The sequence below is a fragment of the Anomaloglossus baeobatrachus genome, chromosome 1 (assembly GCF_048569485.1).
Source record: "Anomaloglossus baeobatrachus isolate aAnoBae1 chromosome 1, aAnoBae1.hap1, whole genome shotgun sequence".
NCBI classification, from domain to species: Eukaryota; Metazoa; Chordata; class Amphibia; order Anura; family Aromobatidae; genus Anomaloglossus; species Anomaloglossus baeobatrachus.
Genome location: NC_134353.1, coordinates 341183985 through 341198247, shown reverse-complemented (window position 1 = coordinate 341198247; position 14263 = coordinate 341183985).

Sequence of the window (14263 nt, the reverse complement as noted above, 5' to 3'; positions counted from 1 at the left end):
ACGTTTAGGATGCCACTAGGTACACTGAGTGTTTGCTAGTATAATGGCTTAGTTATAATGAGTTGGAGTGTGCAATGCAGGCAGACGTGCTCTGCAAATGTCTTTGCACTAGTGGGACTATAGCAAAGTCCAATAGCCACGTTTAGGATGCCACTAGGTACACTGAGTGTTTGCTAGTATAATGGCTTAGTTATAATGAGTTGGAGTGTGCAATGCAGGCAGACGTGCTGCAAATGTCTTTGCACTAGTGGGACTATAGCAAAGTCCAATAGCCACGTTTAGGATGCCACTAGGTAGACTGAGTGTTTGCTAGTAAAATGGCTTAGTTATAATGAATTGGAGTGTGCAATGCAGGCAGACGTGCTGCAAATGTCTTTGCACTAGTGGGACTATAGCAAAGTCCAATAGCCACGTTTAGGATGCCACTAGGTACACTGAGTGTTTGCTAGTATAATGGCTTAGTTATAATGAGTTGGAGTGTGCAATGCAGGCAGACGTGCTGCAAATGTCTTTGCACTAGTGGGACTATAGCAAAGTCCAATAGCCACGTTTAGGATGCCACTAGGTACACTGAGTGTTTGCTAGTATAATTGGCTTAGTTATAATGAGTTGGAGTGTGCAATGCAGGCAGACGTGCTCTGCAAATGTCTTTGCACTAGTGGGACTATAGCAAAGTCCAATAGCCACGTTTAGGATGCCACTAGGTACACTGAGTGTTTGCTAGTATAATGGCTTAGTTATAATGAGTTGGAGTGTGCAATGCAGGCAGACGTGCTGCAAATGTCTTTGCACTAGTGGGACTATAGCAAAGTCCAATAGCCACGTTTAGGATGCCACTAGGTACACTGAGTGTTTGCTAGTAAAATGGCTTAGTTATAATGATTTGGAGTGTGCAATGCAGGCAGACGTGCTGCAAATGTCTTTGCACTAGTGGGACTATAGCAAAGTCCAATAGCCACGTTTAGGATGCCACTAGGTACACTGAGTGTTTGCAAGTATAATGGCTTAGTTATAATGAGTTGGAGTGTGCAATGCAGGCAGACGTGCTGCAAATGTCTTTGCACTAGTGGGACTATAGCAAAGTCCAATAGCCACGTTTAGGATGCCACTAGGTACACTGAGTGTTTGCTAGTATAATGGCTTAGTTATAATGAGTTGGAGTGTGCAATGCAGGCAGACGTGCTCTGCAAATGTCTTTGCACTAGTGGGACTATAGCAAAGTCCAATAGCCACGTTTAGGATGCCACTAGGTACACTGAGTGTTTGCTAGTATAATGGCTTAGTTATAATGAGTTGGAGTGTGCAATGCAGGCAGACGTGCTCTGCAAATGTCTTTGCACTAGTGGGACTATAGCAAAGTCCAATAGCCACGTTTAGGATGCCACTAGGTACACTGAGTGTTTGCTAGTATAATGGCTTAGTTATAATGAGTTGGAGTGTGCAATGCAGGCAGACGTGCTGCAAATGTCTTTGCACTAGTGGGACTATAGCAAAGTCCAATAGCCACGTTTAGGATGCCACTAGGTACACGGAGTGTTTGCTAGTATAATGGCTTAGTTATAATGAGTTGGAGTGTGCAATGCAGGCAGACGCGCTCTGCAAATGTCTTTGCACTAGTGGGACTATAGCAAAGTCCAATAGCCACGTTTAGGATGCCACTAGGTACACTGAGTGTTTGCTAGTATAATGGCTTAGTTATAATGAGTTGGAGTGTGCAATGCAGGCAGACGTGCTGCAAATGTCTTTGCACTAGTGGGACTATAGCAAAGTCCAATAGCCACGTTTAGGATGCCACTAGGTACACGGAGTGTTTGCTAGTATAATGGCTTAGTTATAATGAGTTGGAGTGTGCAATGCAGGCAGACGCGCTCTGCAAATGTCTTTGCACTAGTGGGACTATAGCAAAGTCCAATAGCCACGTTTAGGATGCCACTAGGTACACTGAGTGTTTGCTAGTATAATTGGCTTAGTTATAATGAGTTGGAGTGTGCAATGCAGGCAGACGTGCTCTGCAAATGTCTTTGCACTAGTGGGACTATAGCAAAGTCCAATAGCCACGTTTAGGATGCCACTAGGTACACTGAGTGTTTGCTAGTATAATGGCTTAGTTATAATGAGTTGGAGTGTGCAATGCAGGCAGACGTGCTGCAAATGTCTTTGCACTAGTGGGACTATAGCAAAGTCCAATAGCCACGTTTAGGATGCCACTAGGTACACAGTGTTTGCTAGTAAAATGGCTTAGTTATAATGATTTGGAGTGTGCAATGCAGGCAGACGTGCTGCAAATGTCTTTGCACTAGTGGGACTATAGCAAAGTCCAATAGCCACGTTTAGGATGCCACTAGGTACACTGAGTGTTTGCTAGTATAATGGCTTAGTTATAATGAGTTGGAGTGTGCAATGCAGGCAGACGTGCTGCAAATGTCTTTGCACTAGTGGGACTAAAGCAAAGTCCAATAGCCACGTTTAGGATGCAACTAGGTACGCTGAGTGTTTGCTAGTATAATGGCTTAGTTATAATGAGTTGGAGTGTGCAATGCAGGCAGACGTGCTCTGCAAATGTCTTTGCACTAGTGGGACTATAGCAAAGTCCAATAGCCACGTTTAGGATGCCACTAGGTACACTGAGTGTTTGCTAGTATAATGGCTTAGTTATAATGAGTTGGAGTGTGCAATGCAGGCAGACGTGCTCTGCAAATGTCTTTGCACTAGTGGGACTATAGCAAAGTCCAATAGCCACGTTTAGGATGCCACTAGGTACACTGAGTGTTTGCTAGTATAATGGCTTAGTTATAATGAGTTGGAGTGTGCAATGCAGGCAGACGTGCTGCAAATGTCTTTGCACTAGTGGGACTATAGCAAAGTCCAATAGCCACGTTTAGGATGCCACTAGGTACACTGAGTGTTTGCTAGTAAAATGGCTTAGTTATAATGATTTGGAGTGTGCAATGCAGGCAGACGTGCTCTGCAAATGTCTTTGCACTAGTGGGACTATAGCAAAGTCCAATAGCCACGTTTAGGATGCCACTAGGTACACTGAGTGTTTGCTAGTATAATGGCTTAGTTATAATGAGTTGGAGTGTGCAATGCAGGCAGACGTGCTGCAAATGTCTTTGCACTAGTGGGACTATAGCAAAGTCCAATAGCCACGTTTAGGATGCCACTAGGTACACTGAGTGTTTGCTAGTATAATTGGCTTAGTTATAATGAGTTGGAGTGTGCAATGCAGGCAGACGTGCTCTGCAAATGTCTTTGCACTAGTGGGACTATAGCAAAGTCCAATAGCCACGTTTAGGATGCCACTAGGTACACTGAGTGTTTGCTAGTATAATGGCTTAGTTATAATGAGTTGGAGTGTGCAATGCAGGCAGACGTGCTGCAAATGTCTTTGCACTAGTGGGACTATAGCAAAGTCCAATAGCCACGTTTAGGATGCCACTAGGTACACTGAGTGTTTGCTAGTAAAATGGCTTAGTTATAATGATTTGGAGTGTGCAATGCAGGCAGACGTGCTGCAAATGTCTTTGCACTAGTGGGACTATAGCAAAGTCCAATAGCCACGTTTAGGATGCCACTAGGTACACTGAGTGTTTGCTAGTATAATGGCTTAGTTATAATGAGTTGGAGTGTGCAATGCAGGCAGACGTGCTGCAAATGTCTTTGCACTAGTGGGACTATAGCAAAGTCCAATAGCCACGTTTAGGATGCCACTAGGTACACTGAGTGTTTGCTAGTATAATAGCTTAGTTATAATGAGTTGGAGTGTGCAATGCAGGCAGACGTGCTGCAAATGTCTTTGCACTAGTGGGACTATAGCAAAGTCCAATAGCCACGTTTAGGATGCCACTAGGTACACTGAGTGTTTGCTAGTATAATGGCTTAGTTATAATGAGTTGGAGTGTGCAATGCAGGCAGACGTGCTCTGTAAATGTCTTTGCACTAGTGGGACTATAGCAAAGTCCAATAGCCACGTTTAGGATGCCACTAGGTACACTGAGTGTTTGCTAGTATAATGGCTTAGTTATAATGAGTTGGAGTGTGCAATGCAGGCAGACGTGCTCTGCAAATGTCTTTGCACTAGTGGGACTATAGCAAAGTCCAATAGCCACGTTTAGGATGCCACTAGGTACATTGAGTGTTTGCTAGTATAATGGCTTAGTTATAATGAGTTTGAGTGTGCAATGCAGGCAGACGTGCTGCAAATGTCTTTGCACTAGTGGGACTATAGCAAAGTCCAATAGCCACGTTTAGGATGCCACTAGGTATACTGAGTGTTTGCTAGTATAATGGCTTAGTTATAATGAGTTGGAGTGTGCAATGCAGGCAGACGTGCTGCAAATGTCTTTGCACTAGTGGGACTATAGCAAAGTCCAATAGCCACGTTTAGGATGCCACTAGGTACACTGAGTGTTTGCTAGTATAATGGCTTAGTTATAATGAGTTGGAGTGTGCAATGCAGGCAGACGTGCTGCAAATGTCTTTGCACTAGTGGGACTATAGCAAAGTCCAATAGCCACGTTTAGGATGCCACTAGGTACACTGAGTGTTTGCTAGTATAATGGCTTAGTTATAATGAGTTGGAGTGTGCAATGCAGGCAGACGTGCTCTGCAAATGTCTTTGCACTAGTGGGACTATAGCAAAGTCCAATAGCCACGTTTAGGATGCCACTAGGTACACTGAGTGTTTGCTAGTATAATAGCTTAGTTATAATGAGTTGGAGTGTGCAGAGGACAGGAGGGTACAGTGCCAGGATTGTGGGGCTCTGGGTAGAGGAATGGAAGCCTGCCTTTCTATTCCCTCCTAATAGGGAAATGCAGGGAGGAAATCCCTGACCTTGGCTACACAGACGCTGTCGCTGTTTTCAGGACCTGTCACCTATGGCTCTGACCCTGCCGGTTTGAGCCCTTAAAAGGACTGCTAGAAAGTGCTCTTCCTAAGCTGTCCAGCGCTGTGTATGGAGCGCATACAGCTGTATCAGCGATAGGACAAAGGACGGAGCTGCGACAGTGATGTCTGACACCAAAGACGCAGAAGAGATAATGGCGTCCTGGAGGAAAATGTCCGGTTTTATAATGCAGGTACATGTGACATGGACATCCTATCACACATGCCGTTGCTTCTCTGGCTAAAAGTCCACTTAGCTGTGTGTGTGTCTGGGATTGGCTGACATGCTGGCCCGCCCCACTACACAAACGCGCTTAGGGAAGGAAGACAAGGAAAAAAAAAAAAATGGCCATTATAGAAACAGCAGTGATCTGAAGGCGCTGTTCACGCACACTATACACTGAAATGTCATAATAGTGTGATTCACAGAGTGACTTACACTATTACAGCGGACACAACAACATCACCAAGGTCCAGACGTTCATCATCACCAAGGCGCCAGGCATGGGACCATGGGGGACAGGGATCAACAAGGTCGCATAGTAGCAGGCGAGATGTTGAGGAAGGTGCAGGAGAACATGAAGAAATGGAGGACGAACTGTCCATGGACATGGAAGACTCAGCAGATGAGGGAGACCTTTTGTCAAATTTCAGTTGAAAGAGGTTGGGGGGAGATGTCAGAGGAAGAAAGAACGGTTAACACCTCTATGCCACAAACACAGCGTGGACTTGGTCCGCATGGCTGCGCAAGACACATGAGTGCCTTCTTGTTGCACTACCTCCAACATGACCCTCGTATTGTCAAAATTAGAAGTGATGATGACTACTGGCTTGCCACACTATTAGATCCCCGGTATAAGTCCAAATTGTGTGACATAATTCCAGCCATAGAAAGGGACGCACGTATGCAGGAGTATCAGCAGCAGCTGTTACTCGATCTTAGCTCGGCTTTTCCACCAAACAACCGTGCAGGTGCAGGGAGTGAATCTCCCAGTTGTAACTTGACAAACATGGGACGGTCTCGTCATCTTCAACAGTCTACCCGTACCAGTAGGACCGTATCTGGTGCTGGTAACAGCAATTTTATGGAATCTTTTCATAATTTTTTTAGACCCTCTTTTGCAAGGCCACCAGAGACAACAAGTCTGACACATAGTCAACGGCTGGAGAGGATGATACAGGAGTATCTCCAAATGAACATCGATGCCATGACTTTGCAAATGGAGCCTTGCTCCTTTTGGGCTTCAAATCTAGAAAAATGGCCAGAGCTATCCAGTTACGCCTTGGAAATTTTGTCGTGTCCAGCTGCCAGCGTTGTCTCTGAACGTGTCTTCAGTGCTGCTGGGTGTGTGCTGACAGATAAGCGCACGCGTCTGTCCAGTGACAATGTGGACAGACTGACGTTCATCAAAATGAACAAGTCATGGATCCAGAAGGAATTTACTACCCCTGTGTCATCCTGGGGAGAGTAAATGCTTGTGGATTTGGAATGTGCTTGATGCAAATCTAGCTGTGAATTGTACAACTGGGGCACAACTGCTGCCACTGAAGGGGTGGGTGTGTGTGGGGCCCAATTTTTGGAAAAAAGGGAGACTCCGCTTGGAGTAACCCTTGCTTGCTGTGTTTTTAAAAGAAGCCAAGATGAACAGAGCTGGGATCAGGAAAGACTTTGCTACCTACCCCGGTGTCATCCTGGGGATGGATAAGAATGGCGTATTTTTGAATGTGCTTGATGCAAATCTAGCTGTGAATTGTACAACTGGGGCACAACTGCTGCCACTGAAGGGGTGGGTGTGTGTGGGGCCCAATTTTTGGAAAAAAAGGGAGACTCCGCTTGGAGTAACTCTTGCTTGCTGTGTTTTTTAAAAATGATCCAAGATGAACAGAGCTGGGGTCAGGAAAGACTTTGCTACCTACCCCGGTGTCATCCTGGGGACGGATAAGAATGGCGTATTTTTGAATGTGCTTGATGCAAATCTAGCTGTGAATTGTACAACTGGGGCACAACTGCTGCCACTGAAGGGGTGGGTGTGTGTGGGGCCCAATTTTTGGAAAAAAGGGAGACTCCGCTTGGAGTAACCCTTGCTTGCTGTGTTTTTAAAAGAAGCCAAGATGAACAGAGCTGGGATCAGGAAAGACTTTGCTACCTACCCCGGTGTCATCCTGGGGACAGATAAGAATGGCGTATTTTTGAATGTGCTTGATGCAAATCTAGCTGTGAATTGTACAACTGGGGCACAACTGCTGCCACTGAAGGGGTGGGTGTGTGTGGGGCCCAATTTTTGGAAAAAAGGGAGACTCCGCTTGGAGTAACCCTTGCTTGCTGTGTTTTTTAAAAATGATCCAAGATGAACAGAGCTGGGATCAGGAAAGACTTTGCTACCTACCCCGGTGTCATCCTGGGGACGGATAAGAATGGCGTATTTTTGAATGTGCTTGATGCAAATCAAAACATCATGTTTGCAACTAGGGCACAAGTGCTGCCACTGATGGGGTGTCTGTGTGGCCCAATTTTTGGAAAAAAGGGAGACTCCGCTTGGAGTAACCTTTGCTTGCTGTGTTTTTAAAAGAAGCCAAGATGAACAGAGCTGGGGTCAGGAAAGACTTTGCTACCTACCCCGGTGTCATCCTGGGGACGGATAAGAATGGCATATTTTTGAATGTGCTTGATGCAAATCTAGCTGTGAATTGTACAACTGGGGCACAACTGCTGCCACTGAAGGGGTGGGTGTGTGTGGGGCCCAATTTTTGGAAAAAAGGGTGACTCCGCTTGGAGTATTCTACCGTGCATTCTACCCACCTGCCAATTTTGGCCACGCTATTTTATTTCCCCAAAAAGCTGACACTTTTTGGGGCATCCTAAAAGTGTCTGGAATACTAGGTTAGTGTTCCTTTGCTGTCCACTGACCCACAGCACCCATGCATTCCACCCACCTGCCCATTTTTGCCACACCATTTTATTTCCCCAAAAAGCTGACACTTTTTGGGGCATCCTAAAAGTGTCTGGAATACTAGGTTAGTGTTCCTTTGCTGTCCACTGACCCACAGCACCCCTGCATTCTACCCACCTGCCCATTTTTGCCACACCATTTTATTTCCCCAACGAGCTGAAACTTTTGGGGCATCCTAAAAGTGTCTGGAATACTAAGTTAGTGTTCCTTTGCTGTCCACTGACCCACAACACCTGTGCATTCTACCCACCTGCCCATTTTTGCCACGCCATTTTATTTCCCCAACGAGATGAAACTTTTGTGGCATCCTAAAAGTGTCTGGAATACTAAGTTAGTGTTCCTTTGCTGTCCACTGACCCACAACACCTGTGCATTCTACCCACCTGCCCATTTTTGCCACGCCATTTTATTTCCCCAAAGAGCTGACACTTTTTGGGGCATCCTAAAAGTGTCTGGAATACTAAGTTAGCGTTCCTTTGCTGTCCACTGACCCACAGCACCCATGCATTCTACCCACCTGCCCATTTTTGCCACGTAATTTTATTTCCCCAAAGAGCTGACACTTTTTGGGGCATCCTAAAAGTGTCTGGAATACTAAGTTAGTGTTCCTTTGCTCCCCACTGACCCACAGCAACCGTGCATTCTACCCACCTGCCCATTTTTGCCATGCTATTTTCTTTCCCCAAAGAGCTGACACTTTTTGTGGCATCCTAAAATTGTCTGGAATACTAGGTTAGTGTTCCCTTGCTGGCCGCTGACCCACAGCAATCATGCATTATACCCACCTGCCCATTTTTGCTATGCAATTCTAATTGCAAACTGTGCTGCCACTGCTAGGGGCATACTAAAATTGACTGGGTTAGTCAGTGTTGGTTCTTCAGCTGTCAATAAAGCTAGACCACCTTTGCATTGTACACACCTGTCCATTTTTAGCTACGGAATTCTAATTGCAAACTGTGCTGCCACTGTGAGGGGCATACTAAAATTGTCTGGGATACTACCTTAGTGTTCCTTTGTTGCAAATCATGGTACAGCACCTGTGCAGGCTACAAACCTGTCCATTTTTGCTACGCAATTCTAACTGCAAACTGTGCTGCCACGGTTAGGGGCATACTAAAATTGACTGGGATAGTCAGTGTTGGTTCTTCAGCTGTCAATAAAGCTGGACCACCTCTGCATTGTACACCACCTCTCCATTTTTGCTACGACATTTTAATTGTCCAATCTGGTCACAAACAAAATGAGTGGCAAAAGGACAGATGCTGTTGGAAAGGGGAACAGGCGTGTTGGAAAGGGAAAAAAAGTTTGTGTCCGTGGGGTAGGTGGGAAAGCTACATTAACATCTGCTGAAGAAAGGCCATCTTCCACCAAAAGTAAGATGTCTACTACTTTCCGTGGACAAATCAGATCTGCTACCATTTTTTACGGAACCTAATAACTGTAACAAAGGTAGATGATGCACAAAAAAGAACATGCTTGAATGGATCTCAAGTGCTCCAACAAGTGGCCTCTCCTCCACCTCAACTTCAACATCCAAAAAACAACAGTCCTCTGAGTTGTCGCCCCAATCGCACTTGCTTTCTCCAAGCTCTCAAGTCTCCACCCGCCCTGCACAGTATGGTGTAACAGAGATGGGTGAGTCTGCAGAGCTGTTCAGTCACACTATAGGCTGGGAATCAGAGGTCTGCTCCCAAGCTACAGTGAGTACAGACCAGGAAATGGTCTGCAGTGATGCCCAGAAGCTTTGTGAGTCAGATTCAGGCCCTGATGACCAAGTTTCTGAGCATAATGTAGACCCTCATTCCCAAACTGTAACACCTGTTGTTAGAAACAATTAGGAACATACTGATGATGCTGAGACGCAGATACCTGATTGGGATGACAACTTAACTATTCAGTCATGGCAGGAAGAGGTTAGGTCTGAGGGCGAAGGGAGTGCAAACACAACGCTTGATGATGAAGTTCTAGATCCCACTTACTGTCAACCCACAGTCAGGCACTCGAGGAGGTCACTAGAGGCGGTGGAGGAGGATGCGACTGACGACAAAGTTACCTTGCGCCTTTCTGGACAGAGTTGGAGTACTGGAACCACGTCAACAACTGCATCCTCAGCCACAACTCTGCCTCTGAGCACAAGCCGTGGTGGCTCTGCAGGTCGCATGGGCTCTAAACCTTGCCTAGCCTAGTCCATTTTTGACATCGCAAAGAATTTCTCAAATCATGTGATCTGTAAGATTTGTTGCCAATCTATAAGTAGAGGCCAAATCTTCACTACTTTGACAACTTCTTCCATGAATCGTCACATGAATAACAAGCATAAGTCCAAGCGGGAAGCTCACCGTGCTACAATGTGGCCTAGCGGAGCGGGCCAACCACCGTCTACCCCTTCAAGTGCATCCGCGCGCTCTTCATTCTCTATGACTGTGTGGACAGCTGTCACACATGTTTTTCCACGCAGAACTTCCACCTCTTTAACCGCAACAGGCAGTTTGCTTGGCAGGTCGTCAGTAATTTTGGAAGGGGAAACAAGTGCTGGTGTAGAGCTCTCTCAGGCATCAAGAGCACCAACTTTGGATGAAGGCAACATCATGACTCCGCCTGCACTTTCCTCACAGACCTGCAGTTTTCCAGGGACACCCTACTCAACACCGTCTCCACACAGCAGCCAGATCTCGGTCCCTCAGATGTGGACAAAAAAAAGGCCATTTCCTCCGAGCCATGACAATGCTAAGAGGTTGACTTTATCCCTCTGTAAGCTCTTGGCTACCGAAATGCTGCCTTCACGCCTGGTGGAAACAGAGGATTTTCGAGACCTTATGTCAGTCACAGTGCCCCAGTACCAGATGCCCAGTCGCCACTACTTCTCCAAGAAAGGTGTGAATGCGCTACACCAGCATGTCGCACACAACATCACTGCTTCCTTGAGAAACTCTGTGTGTGACAGGGTGCATTTCACCACCGATACTTGGACCAGTAAGCATGGACAGGGGCGTTACATGTCGCTGACTGGGCACTGGGTAACTATGGTGAGAGATGAATAAGGGTCTGCTGAACAAGTCTTGCCATCCCCACGACTTGTGCGTCAATCCTCTGTATGTCGAAGTTGATCCACTGCTCCTGCCTCCTCAACCTCGTCTGGGTCCTCCACCTCCGCCCCAAGCCTGCCTGGTCAGGCCACCCGCGTTGTAACTGCGCAGAAGGAATCCCGCACACTTCCTTACTATGCTGGCAGCAGAGCTCAACGGCATCAGGCGGTCTTTACCTTGAAATGTCTTGGAAAAAGGAATCACACAGCTGAGGAGTTGTGGTCAGCTCTTGCGAGCGAGTTTACTAAATGGTTGTCTCCACTCAACCTGCAGCCAGGGAATGCCGTGTGCGACAATGCTGCAAACCTGGGTGCGGCACTATGCCGGGACAAGGTGACACACGTGCCTTGTATGGCTCACGTGTTGAACCTTGTTGTCCAGCAATTTTTAACCCACTATCCCGGCCAGGGCACATTCACTCTCTGCTCACTTTCGCTGTTCAACCGCCGCAGCTGACAGACTTGCATCACTCCAGAAGTCTTTCGGCCTGCCGGTTCATCACCTGAAATGCGATGTGCCGACACGCTGGAATTCGACTCTCCACAAGTTGCAGCGACTGTGGCAGCACCGCCGGGCCCCGATGCAATACAGTATGTTATGACGTATAGCCTGGACCAACGAGATGCAGAGGTGGGGCAAATCACACTGCTGGAATAGTCTCTGATCAAGGACCTATGCACCCTTCTGCACAGTTTCGACATGGCGACGAATATGTTTAGCGCTGACAATGCCATTATCAGCATGACAATTCCAGTCATTCACATGCTGGAGCACACGCTAAACACTACTCGGAGTCAGGGGGTGGGACAAGAGGAAGGGGAGGAAATACAGGAGGATTCATATGCGCAAGGGATACCAACATCTATAAGGTCTGGACGCTCAGCATCACTAAGGTGGCAGGCATGGGACGGTGGGGGAGAGGGATTAACAAGGGCGCATGGTAGCAGCCAAAATGTTGAGGAAGGTGCAGGAGACCAGGAAGAAATGGAGGACGAACTCTCGATGGGCATGGAAGACTCAGCAGATGAGGGAGACCTTGGTCAAATTTCGGTTGAACGAGGTTGGGGAGAGATGTCAGAGGAAGAAAGCACGGTTATCACCTCTATGCCACAAACACAGCGAGGACTTGGTCCGCATGGGTGCGCAAGACACATGAGCGCCTTCTTGCTGCACTACCTACAACATGACCTTTGGAGTGTCTGAATTAGAAGTAATGATGACTACTGGGTTGCCACACTATTAGAATCCCGGTACAAGTCCAAATTTGGCGAAATAATTCCAGCCATAGAAAGGGACGCACGTATGGAGGAGTATCAGCAGAAGCTGTTACTCAATCTTAGCTCGGCTTTTCCACCAAACACCAGTAGTGCACGGAGTGAATCTCCCAGTTGTAACTTGACAAACATGGGACGGTCTCGTCATCAACAGTCTAACCGTACCAGCAGCACCGTATCTGGTGCTGGTAACAGCAATTTTATTGAATCATTTCATAATTTTTTTAGACCATCCTTTGCAAGGCCAACAGAGAAAAGAAGTCTGACACATAGTCAATGGCTGCAGAGTATGATACAAATGAAATCTCCAAATGAACATCGATGCCATGACTTTGCAAATGGAGCCTTGCTCATTTTGGGATTTAAATCTTGAAAAATGGCCTGAGCTCGCCACTTACGCCTTGGAGATCTTGTCATGTCCCGCAGCCAGCGTTGTCTCTGAACGTGTCTTCAGTGCTGCTGGGTGTGTGCTGACAGATAAGCGCACACGTCTATCCAGTGACAATGTGGACAGACTAACGTTCATCAAGATGAACAAGTCATGGATCCGCAAGGACTTTACTACCCCTGTGTCATCCTGGGTAGAGTAAAGCCCGCTTTACACGCTACAATATATCTGACAATGTGTCGGCGGGGTCACGTCGTAAGTGACGCACATCCGGCATCATAAGGTACATTGTAGTGTGTGACAGGTACGTGCGATTGCGATTGAACGCTAAAACTTTCATCGCGTGCACGTCGTTCAATTCTGAAAAATTAAACGTTAGATTGTTCATCGTACCCAGGGTAGCACACATCGCAGTGTGTGACACCCCGAGAATGATGAATAGATCTTATCTGCGTCCTTCGGCTCCTGGCCAGCAATGCGGAAGGAAGGAGGTGGGCAGGATGTTTACGTCCCGCTCATCCCCGCCCCTCCACTTCTATTGGCCGACTGCCGCGTGTCGTCGATGTGACGCCGAACATCCCTCCCACTCCAGGAAGTGGACGTTCGCCGCCCACATCGAGGTCGTATGGACGGGTAAGTACGTGTGACAGGGGTTAATCGTTTGCGTGGCACATTTCAACAAATTGAACGTGCCGCACATACGATGGGGGCGGTTACGATCGCATACGATATCGTATGCAAAATCGTAACATGTAAAGCAGGCTTAAAGGCTGACGTATTTTGGAATGTGCTTCATGCAAATCAACCTGTCAAGTTTGCAACTGGGGGACAACTGATGCCACTGAAGTGGTGTCTGTGGGTCCCAATTTTTGGAAAAAAGAGAGACTCTGCTTGGAGTCCCCTTGCGGTGTTTTTAAAAATGAGCCAAGATGAACAAGTCATGGTTCAGCAAAATATTTGCTACCTACCCCAGTGTCATCCTGGGGACAGTTAAGGCTGGAGTATTTTTGACTGTGCTTCATGCAAATCTACCTGTCAAGTTTGCAACTGAGGCACAAGTGATGCCACTGAAGTGGTGTCTGTGGGGTCCAATTTTTGGAAGAAAAGGGAGACTCTGCTTGGAGTCCCCTTGCGGTGTTTTTAAAAATGAGCCAAGATGAACAAGTCATGGTTCAGCAAAGACTTTGCTTTGCTACCTACCCCGGTATCATCCTGGGGACAGTTAAGGCTGGCGTATTTTTGACCGTGCTTGATGAAAATCTACCTGTCAAGTTTGCAACTGGGGCACAAGTGATGCCACTGAAGTGGTGTCTGTAGGGCCCAATTTTTGGAAAAAAGGGAGACTCTGGTTGGAGTCCGCTTGCTGTGTTTTACATGATTTTAGAAGGGCATGACTCCTCTTGTCTTGTCTTGTCTCCTCTTTTTCCTTGTCCAGCTGATTTGTTTTCGCATGAGTATATGTCCTTGTCACTTTCCCATGTGTTTATGGTGTCTTGGGATTTGTTTGTCACCTTTTGGACACCTTTGAATGTGTTTTCTATGTGTTTTTATGTGTTTGAGTTTGCCTCCCATTGTTTTCAATGGGGTTTGAGAGGTTCGTCGAACGGTTCGTCAAACGTTCGTTGAACGGGGCCTCCGTTCAACTAACCGAACCGAACTCGAGCCTTCAGAGGTTTGCT